At 43.1% G+C, this 11,139-nt stretch overlaps 1 long non-coding RNA gene across 1 annotated transcript; it reads left to right on the forward strand.

The window, feature by feature from the left end:
- Window positions 1–2,718: 2,718 nt before the first annotated feature.
- Window positions 2,719–10,513, forward strand: LOC145357616 (uncharacterized). Its single transcript, XR_013889314.1, has 3 exons — window positions 2,719–2,830; window positions 3,451–3,671; window positions 10,417–10,513. It is a non-coding gene; the product is annotated as an uncharacterized LOC145357616 (long non-coding RNA).
- The last annotated feature ends 626 nt before the right edge of the window (window positions 10,514–11,139 follow it).

The following is an 11,139-nucleotide window of genomic DNA, read 5'->3' on the forward strand; positions in this document are numbered from 1 at the left end:
GCTGATTCATTGCCCTGCGCAATGCCTCAGCCAATCTCGGTCAAGCTACCTGATTTGAATTTCCAACAACGTTTGGCAGTTATCTGTCAGTCACCATCAACTGGTGCAATTTCCATTGCAACACCATTACCAATCCGAGTCAACCTCCCAGCCAATCAGCATTCTCTGTATAAAAAGTATAAGTTGTTGTGACGTATTCTGGTGAGTGCAAGATGAAAAGCGATGACACGTCTCTTTTTGTTCAGCAATACCCGACAGGTTTGGAAAACATTATTTTTCTTTCATGAATCCATGTTGGCTTTACCCAATTTATTTTCTAAATGTCCTGTTATCATATCTTTCATTATAGATTCTAGCATTTGTCCCTACTACTGATGTAGGGGTGGCACAGTGGCATAGTGCCAGGAACCTGGGTTCAATTCCAGCCTTGGATGACTGTGTAGAGTTTACATGTTCCCCCGTGTCTGCATGGGTTCCCCTTGGGTGCTCTGATTTCCTTCCACAATCCAAAGATGTGGAGGTTAAGTGGATTGGCCATGATAAATTATTCCTTAGTGTCCAAAGGTCTGCAGATTATGTGGGTTAGCCATGGTAAATGCACATGGTGGGGTGAGGGCCTGGATAAGGTGCTGTTTCGGAGAATTAGTGCAGACATGATGGGGTGAATGGTCTCCTGCTACACCACAGGGATTCTATGCATTTTATGGATGTCAGACTAACAGATGTAGCGTTCCCCCTTTTTCCCCCTTCCTTCTGCCTTACACTGTTGGATTACATCTTGGGTTACCTTTCAATCTGCAGAAACTATTCCAGAGCTACAGAGTTTTGAAAGATGTCTGCCATCCCTTAGACCATTCTTGTCTCCTTTGTTCTTTATGGTTTTATCATTACAAAATGGAAGAAGAGAGCTACTGTTTGGGATCATCATACATAGAATCCCTACAGTGCAGATAGTCATTAGCTCATCAAGTCTGCACCAACTCTCCAAAAGAGAATCTTAACCAAGGCCTATCCCCCAGCCATCCCTGTTGCTCTACATATTTACCCCACCAATCCCTCTAACCTACACATCTTTGGACACTAAGGGGCAATTTGGTATGGTCAATCCACCTGAACTACAACCAAATGAGAAAATGCTGGAACATCTCAGCAGGTCTAGCAGCATCTGTAAAGGAGAGAAAACAGCTGATGATTGAGTCCAGGCGACCCTTTGTCAAAGCTCTCCTTACAGATGCTGCCAGACCTGCTGAGATTTTCCAGCATGTTCTTGTTTTGTTTCAGATTCCTGCATCCACAGTAATTTGCTTTTATCCACCTAACCTGCACACCTTTGGAGTGTGGAAGGAAACTGGATCATGGGGAAGAAACCCCCACAGATACAGGGAGAACATGCACAGACAGCCACCCAAGGCTGAGAATCGAACCGAGGTCTCTGGAGCTATATCCAGAGCCTATAGTCTATTGAATGATGTCTACCATATGGAGACCATTCTGGCCTCTGTTTTTTATAGTTTTAACATTGTAAAGAAAGTGGAAGGAGGGAGCAGTTATTGGGATCATTCAACAAATTATTTCTGTTTTCATTCTATATTTCTCTCTCTCGTGCATTCTCTCCCTGACACTTAGCAACAAGACACGACTCAAATGTGTGAGCTGTGCACAAATCTCTTAACTGAGCATGATGCATCACCCAAGTGGTTTACATCAGTCTGTTGTCTGCACTAAAACATGCTCCTATTTTAAATAGTTAACACCTCAACTGTGTAATCAGTGGTGAGTTCTTTCTTGCTTCTTGAGAAATAACATTACGCCATCTCACAATGACTTGGATCGTAAAGTTAGACTTTGTAGATAGAAGTTTGTGCGCTGTATATTCATCAAATTAAACTCCAGATGTAGCTTCCTGTGGATTTATTAAACACCTCTTGCTGATCTGGGACAGTGGACTGTGTGGCAGACTGAATCACCCCCAGTGGGGATTGGGTAAGACTGAATCCAACAGCAACAAGTGCCCCCTTGGAATGTAATTATGGGCAGCATAGTGGCACAGTGGTCAGCACTGCTGCCTCACAGCACCGGAGATCCAGGTTCAATTCCCAGCTCGGTTCACTGTCTGGGCAGAGTCTGCATGTTCTCCCCGTGTCCGTGTGGCTTTCCTCCGGGTGCTCCGGTTTCCTTTCACAGTCCGAAAAACATGCTGGTTAGGTGCATTGGCCATGCGAAATTCTCCCTCAGTGTACCTGAACAGGTGCCAGAATGTGGCAACTAGAGGATTTTCACAGTAACTTCATTGCAGTGTTAATGTAAGCCTACTTGTGACACTAATAAACCAAACTAATGTAAACCAACTGATGGGAACCTTGCAGTGTACTTCAACTTCCCAAAAAACATTTCTTTAAAAAAAAACACCCTGCAGCTTTTAACCCCGACCCCTTTTCTTGAAGGTATTAATGTTTGCCAAGGTAGAGTCCCGAAGGTGACAGCTGCCTCCCTTTATCATTCCTTGTTTGTGAAGCACGGTATTGAAACTTGGAATTTCTCCTTCATTTTTTAACCCAATCAAAATAAGTGGCTTACCAGCAGCACTAGAATAATGTCAACCCAGAAATCCAGGCCATTATGTCAGTGACCCATTTACTGCTGAGAGTCTTCATTGCTGAGCTCAAAGGTGGGGCTGCTTAACCGTGCTTTGCAGCAACAGTGTTATTCAAGAGCAGGAATCCTTCCTGATTTCCACCTCTTCCCGGCCTTGGGCATGGCCATCAGTCATGGTAACAATAGCCTCCTGTCTGACTGAGATCAGCTGAACTTAGTGTATTACAACAAGAAGGTAATTCTCATTTGAATGTTTTCCCTCCTTGGTTTCTTCTATATTAGATACAAATACAAGTGTTGCTACTTCATCATTCTCTCAGAATACTGTAAATTGATGTGATGTATTGGACTAGCTTTTCTTGCTCTTGTGCTAGTTGCATAATATACCTGCTGTACTTAGAATCATAGAACCTCTACAGTACAGAAGGATGCCATTAGGCCCATCGAATCTGTACTGACTCTCCGACAGAGCATCCCACCCAGGCCCTATCCCTATAACCCCATTTATTTAATCTCCCTAACCTGCACATCTTTGGACACTCAGGGACAATTTAGCATGGCCAATCCACCTACCCGGCACATCTTTTGACTGTAGGAAGACACTAGAGCACCTGAAGGAAATCCACACAGATACGGGGTCCCTGGCGCTGTGAGGCAGCAGTGTTAACCATGTGCCACCATGCTGTCCGTAATTTTACTTCTTTGTTATACTAGTTATATTGCAAGCATTTTAGAATATAATCTTTATTATATTCTAAAATGAACAGTAAAGTATAAAGATTACACAGCAGTGACAGACACAAATATTTGCTGCTTTTCATGAACGTTTTGTGTTCTTATTCCTCTTCCCAACAGCGGATTGTGCTCATGAAGAAATGCGGGCAAAGCTGCTGTTTTATCAATTGATGTTGCAGGAACTGAAAGAAATTATCAATGATCTGAGTGAGAAGTCACTTGAAGAGTTCAGGAATTCCAAAAATCTGCCATCAATGACCCTTGACATCATGAGGGTTGTGTTGTATCTCTTGCATCCAGACGTGGATATGGAGACCCTCACCTGGGACAAATGCAGAGAAGTACGAGAGTAAATGCATGAAGCAATTCCAAAACTGCAATGTATAGAGTTGTTAATTTGTTAAAAAAAATTCATTCTTGTCTCCCTCTGCTGGCCTAGTTAATATATCCAGCAAGTAGGTAAAGAATAGAGACCAGAGTTTCCCAAACCTTTTCCAGCCTTGGAACCTGTAGTCACCTCTCAAGAGCCACTGGGGAACCCCAAACATTCCTATCGCGTCGAAGACACTTTCTTCCCATTGTGCAAACACAGAAACAAAATGTATACAAATCTTTTCTAGTTATATGTATAAAGCTATGTATTACAAAGCTACAAACTACAAAGCCTCACCCGCCTCCTCCATAACCTGCTCAAGTAGCTGCCTCTTGCATGGCATCCCTTCACATCAACATCTCCTATTGGAATATTCTTATCACAGACTTTCCCTTACTTCAGATTTTCCTTTCCCTCCATTGTCTCCCATGTAACAAATTTCTAAGTTTCAATAAGATCATTCCTCAATCTTTGAAGCACGAGAGAATACAGGCCCATTAGCCAGCAGGATTAAGGAAAATCCCAAGGCACCAGAATACTTCACATATATAAAGAGCAAGAGGGTAGCCAGGGAGAGGGTTGGCCCACTCAAGGACAAGGGGAGCCAGAGGAGATGGGCAAGGTATTAAATGAATACTTCGCGTCAGTATTCACCAAAGAGAAAGACTTGGTGGATGATGAGTCTGGGAAAGGATGTACAGATAATTTGAGTCATGTTGAAATCAAAAAGGAGGAGGTATTGGGGTTCTTCAGAAACATTAAGGTGGACAAGTCTCCAGGGCCTGATGGGATATACCCCAGAATACTGAAAGAGGCAAGAAAGGAAATTGCTGGGGCCTTGAGAGAAATCTTTGTATCTTCATTGGCTACAGGGAGGTCTCAGCGGATTGGAGAATAGCCAATGTTGTTCCTTTGTTTAAGAAGGGTAGCAAGAATAATCCAGGTAATTGCAGGCCGGTGAGCCTTACATCAGTGGTAGGGAAATTATTGGAGAGGATTCTTCGAGACAGGATTTATTCCCACTTGGAAATAAGTGGACGTATTGGTGTGAGGCAACATGGTTTCTGTGAAGGGGAGGTCATGTCTCACGAACTTGATCGATCTTTTCAAGGAAGTGACAAAGATGATTGATGAGGATAGGGCAGTGGATGTTGTCTACATGGACTTCAGTAAGGCCTTTGACAAGATCCCTCATAACAGACTGGTGCAGAAGGTGAAGTTGCATGGGATCAGAGATGAGCTGGCAAGTGGATACAAAACTGGCTTAGTCAAAGAAGACGGAAGTAGCAGTGGAAGGGTATCTTTCTGAATGGAGGGCTGTGACAAGTGGTGTTCATCAGGGATCAGTGCTGGGACCTTTGCTGTTTGTAGTATACATAAATGATTTGGGGGAAAATGTAACTGGATTGATTGGTAAGTTTGCGGACAACACAAAGGTTGATGGATTTGCAGATAGTGATGAGGACCATCAGAGGATACAGCAGAATATAGATCAATTGGAGACTTGGGCGGAGAAATGGCAGATGGGGTTTAATCCGGACAAATGTGAGGTAATGCATTTTGGAAGGTCTAATACAGGTAGGAAATATACAGTAAATGGCAGAACCCTTTGGAGTATTGATAGGCAAAGAGATCTGGGTGTACAGGTACACAGGTCACTAAAAGTGGCAATGCAGCTGGAGAAGGTAGTCAAGAAGGCATACGGCATGCTTGCCTTCGTCGGCTGGGATATTGAGTTTAAAAATTGGCAAGTCATGTCAACGCTTTATAGAACCTTAATGAATAATAGTGTTCAATTCTGGTCGCCACACTACTGGAAGGTTGTGAAGGCTTTGGAGAGGTACAGAAAAGATTTACCAGGATGTTGCCTGGTATGGAGGGCATTAGCTCTGAGGAGAGGTTGAAGAAAATTGGTTTGTTCTCACTGGAGCAACAGAGGTTGAGGGGAGACCAGATAGAAATCTACAAGATTATGAGAGGCATGGACAGAGTGGAAATCAGAAGCTTTTTCCCAGGGTGGAAGAGTCAATTACTAGGGGGCATAGGTTTAAGGTGCGAGGGGCAAGGTTTAAAAGAAATGTATGAGGCAGATTTTTTACACAGAGGGTGGTGGGTGCCTAGAACTTATTACCCAGGGAGGTAGTGGGAACAGAAATGGTAATGACTTTTAAGGGGCGTCTTGACAAGTACATGAATGAGATGCAAATAGAGGGATATGGTCCCTGGAAGCATAAGAACATAAGAAATAGGAGCAGGAGTAGGCCATCTAGCCCTTCAAGCCTGCCCCACCATTCAATAAGATCATGGCTGATCTGAAGTGGCTCAGTTCCACTTTCCCACTTTCTCCCCATAACCCTTAATCCCCTTGCCTACCAAAAACCTATCCACCCATATCTTAAATATATTTAGCGAGCTAGCCTCCACCACTTCAACGGGCAGAGAATTCCAGAGATTCACCACCCTTTGAGTGAAGAAGTTCCTCCTCAACTCTGTTCTAAACTGCCCTCCCCCTTATCTTGAGGCTGTGCCCTCTAGTCCTACTGTCCTTCCTGAGTAGGAAGAACCTCTCCACCTCTACCCTATCCATCCCTTTCATCATCTTATACGTCTCAATGAGATCCCCACTCATCCTTCTAAACTCTAACGAGTACAAGCCCAGTCTATTCAGCCTCTCCTCAGAGCTCAACCCCCTCAACTCCGGTATCAGCCGAGTGAACCTCCTCTGCACTCCCTCCAAGGCCAAAATATCCTTGCGCAAGTACGGCGACCAAAACTGCACACTGCACTCCAGCTGCGGCCTCACCAGTGCCCTGTACAGTTGCAGCAAGACCTCCCTACTTTTATATTCAATCCCCCTCGCAATGAAGGCCAGCATCCCATTTGCCTTCCTGACCACCTGCTGCACCTGTAGGCTGGGTTTTTGCAACTCATGCACAAGGACCCCCAGGTCCCTCTGCACCGTAGCATGCTACAGCTTTTCGCCCTGTAAATAGTAATCCTTCCTACTATTATTCCTACCAAAGTGGATAACCTCACACTTGCCAACATTGTATGCCATCTGCCAGGTCCTCGCCCACTCGCTCAGCCTATCTAGATCCCTCTGCAGACTTTCCACACCCTCCGCACAATTTGCTGTTCCACTTATCTTTCTGTCATCGGCAAATTTCGACACCTTACACTCGGCTCCCTCCTCTAGATCATCTATATAAATGGTAAATAGCTGAGGCCCCAGCACCGATCCCTGGGGCACTCCACTAGTCAGCAACTGCCAATCTGAATAGCACCCATTGACACCCACTCTCTGCCTCCTATTTGACAGCCAATCCCCTATCCACACTAACACCTTACCCCCAACTCCATGCCCCCTAACCTTCTATAACAACCTTTTGTGCGGCACCTTATCAAACGCACAAAAGCATAGGGGGTTTTAGTTAAGTCAGGCAGCACGGTCAGTCCAGAGCTGAAGGGCCTGTTCCTGTGCTGTAATTTCCTTTGTTCTTTGATCTATTTTCCTCAATCTCTCCCATAAAATAATTCTGCCATCTCAGGAATTAATCTGCTGAACCTCCCCATTAAATGCTTCCATGACAAGTAAAGCCTTTCTTAGATAAGGAGACTAAAACTGTACACAATACTCCAGATGCAGTCTCAACAAAGCTCTGTACAATTGCAGCAGGGTATCTTTATTTCTGTTCTCAAATCCCCCCACAGTGAAAGCCAACATGCCCACGAAAGGGACTCCCAGTTCACTCTGGAACTTAACATCTCCCAATCTCTTACTAATTAAGAAATAGTCCATCTTTCTATCTTTTCTTCTACCAAAGTGGATAACTTGAAACTTATTCACACTATACTTAATTTAACATGTTGTTATCCATTCATTTAGCACGTCTAAGTCAACTTGAAGCCTCCTTGCATCCTCCTTGTAATTTACAGTCTCACCTAGTTTTGTGTCATCAGCAAATTTGGAAACGTTGCAATTAGTTCCCATGTCCAAATCATTTGTATGGCTTGTGGACGGCTGTAGCTCAAGCACTGATCTTTGTGGTACCCCACTGGTTTGCCGTCCTGAGAATGATCCATTTATCCCTATTCTGCTTTCTGCTTGCTAACCAATTCTTAATCCATACTGGTATATTATTCCCCCAATCCTATGTGCTCTAATCTTGTTTACTAACCTCTTGTATGGGACCTTAACAAATGAGTATCCAATCAGGTCACGACCACTTGTTCTGCTTTTGCTCGGCTACAAGTAATATACCCAAAAGAACTCCCACAGGTTTGTCAAACATAATTTCCCTTTCATAAATCCATGTTGACTCTGCCCAATCATGTCATTACTTCCTAAGTGCCCAGTTATCACATCCTTGATAATGGATTCTACCATTTTCCTAATACTGACATCAAACTAACAAGTCTGTAGTTCTCCATTCACCTTTTCTTCTTAAATGTGGGGTTATATTTGCTACTTTCCAGACTGCAGGAACCTTTCCTGAATCTACAAATTTTGAAAGATAACCACCAATGCATCCAGCAGCTCCATATCAACCTCCTTCAATACCGTTCTAATGTAGCTTTTCAGATCCAGGACATTTATCAACCTTCAGTGCAGTTAACCTTTCAAGTTCTACCTCTTTACGAATACTAATTTCTTTCAGTACCTCAGTTTCACAAGTCTCTTGTCACTTGTTATTTCTGGAAGCTTTTCTGTATCTTCTCCAATGAAGACAGACAGAATGGGTGGGATTTTCCCATCTTGCTTGCCCCAAAACTGCAAAATCCCGCCTGAGATCAATGGAGCTTTCCAAGGTCCATCCCTTGCTCATTCCGCTTCCCGTGATGGGCAGGATGGTAAAGTTCACTCCTATGGCTGTTATTTCTGGGAATTTTTCTATATCTTCTCCAATGAAGACAGACAGATTCTCCAGCCATTCATGCCAGTGGGACTCTCTGGTTCCACTGTAGTGAATGGAGATTTGGCTGAGCTCCCAATTCTGTGTCCTTGCTGGCAATGGGGTATGAATGGCAAGAGAATTCCAGCCGACGTAATTATTTAGTTCCTCCATCATTCGGCTGTTCTCCACTAGAACCTTTCCTGCCCCCACATGTACTGGGTTTACATTTGTCTGAGATAATCTTTTCCTTTTCACGTGCCTTAGGAAGCTCTTACAATCCGTCTTATGTTATTTGCTAGCTTGCCTTCCTTTTCATAATCAGTTTCTTGGTCATCCTTTGCAGGTTCTAAATTGCTCCCAATCCACAGGCTTACCATTTTTTCACATCCTTATAAGCCTTTTCCTTTGATCTGAAATCTTCCTTAGAGCTCAAATCCCTCCATGTCTCCCACTTAGTCCAGACAGACAGACAGACACACACACACACAAACACACACACACACACAAGTAGTCACTGCTTCGTGTTCAAGAGTTGGGCTCCTTGGATTATTTCCCTCCTTGTGGAAATCTTAATGAATCCCATTCTTTCAAACTGATGCAATTTGCAAGAAGCACCCTTTCCCTCTGTGTATTCTCAACAATTTGTGTGACCTGTGGATTTAGCTTTTTGTAAGCTGAATTTAATAACATTATCTTAATCTAAATCAACTCGAAATTACTCTTGGCAAATAAACAAAAATAGACTATAAGACCATAAGATGTAAGAGCAGAATTAGGCCATCAAATCTGCACTGCCATTCAATGAGATCATGACTGATCTGATGTGATAATCCTCAACTCCAATTTCCCACCTTATCCCCATAAACCTTGATTCCCTTACTGATTAAAAATTTGTCTATCTCAGCCTTGAACATATTTAACCACCCAGCCTCTACAGCCCTCTGCGGTAAAGAATTCCTCAGATTCACTACCCTCTGAGTGGAGAAATTCGTCTTCATCTGTTTTAAATGGGCAACTCTTACTGTGAGATTACGACCTCTGGCCCTAGAGTCTCCCACAGGAGGATACATCTTCTCAGCATTTACCCTGTCAAGCCTTCAATTAGGTTGCCTCTCATTCTTCTAAACTCCAATGAGTACAGGCCCAACCTACTTAAACACTCCTCAGAAGAAAATTCCTCCATACCCAGGATCAACCATGTGAACCTTCTTTGGAGAGCTTCCAATTCCAATATATCTTTTCTTAGAAAAGGGGACCAAAACTGTTCACAGTAATCTAAATGTAATCTAACTAGTGCATTGTCTTAGCAAGACTTCCCTATTTTTATGCACCATCCCCTTTGAAATAAAGGCCAACATTCCATTTGCTTTTTCTCCAGTCTCCTAAACTTGCATGCTAGATTTTTGTGATTTATGCATGAGGATCCCCAGATCCTTCTGCGCTGCAGCTTTCTGCAGTCTTTCTCCATTTAAATAATATTCAGCGCCTTTATTCATATAAAGTACATAACTTCACATTTCCCTACATTATGTTTTGTTTTAGCGCATTTACCTAACCTGTCTATATCCCTCTCGACTTTGTGTCATTCTCACCACTTACCTTCCCATCCATTTTTACATCTCAATATGTTTCGGGCACACTGCAAAATTGCACAATAGTATTTTGCTAGGATCTGTATTTGTTTGCTGATTGACGCAGAAGAAATATTTGAGTTCTGTATATATTAGCTTGGTAACATCTTAAGTTTTATGCTCATACGACTTCAGAGGCAATCCAACTTTGTCCTGTTAACGTTTTGTTTTGCTCTTTTCCTCTCAGAGTTTGAACTATGATTTAATTGAAGAAATCTGTACCTTTGACTGTGTTATAGCTGCTAAGGTAGACACCTTCCTTTTGGCTCACTGCTTTAAAGGTAAGATGCGCTATATTTACAGAGGATGAAGCTTCAGCAGCACACATACCATGGAGTAAAATTATTGTGTGTAGGGGGAGCAAACTTACCAAAAACATTCAAAGCGTCAAACGTATGTGAAAATGGGAGAGAATTATGCCCATTTTTTGGGCAAGTTCCCAGACACAATTACATAGCACTTAGGAAACAAAAAGAGCCGAAGTATGATTCTCGCCTGCAGTGGGATTGGGCAGAGCCTATTCACACCAGGAGCCAGCTGCTGAGCTCTAGAGGTGCCATTGTTCAGGTGCCCCAATCTCCCAGAGCACTGTGATCACCTCACTGACTCAGACTCATTGTTATCAATTTGCATGGACGAATCAGCAAAACTCTGTGGAAGGCCTCCAAAGGAATGAATATGAGACTGCACCTCCTGGTTCCAGATCTGCATTCCCACCATGCTCCCCTCAGGAGCGCAACCTTTTCAAATGATACTCAGTGATTTACTGCATTTTGAACTAAATTTGTCAGATAAAACGCTCATTTATTTGACAATGTAACAGAGTTTACTGTAAATGTGCAAACATCCTTGAATAGTCTATGGTCCATTTATTTCTTTAAACCTCAGGGTGATGAGCATGGTTCTTCAT

The sequence above is a fragment of the Carcharhinus amblyrhynchos genome, chromosome 23 (assembly GCF_965287045.1).
Source record: "Carcharhinus amblyrhynchos chromosome 23, sCarAmb.v2.hapA, whole genome shotgun sequence".
Classification (NCBI taxonomy): Eukaryota; Metazoa; Chordata; class Chondrichthyes; order Carcharhiniformes; family Carcharhinidae; genus Carcharhinus; species Carcharhinus amblyrhynchos.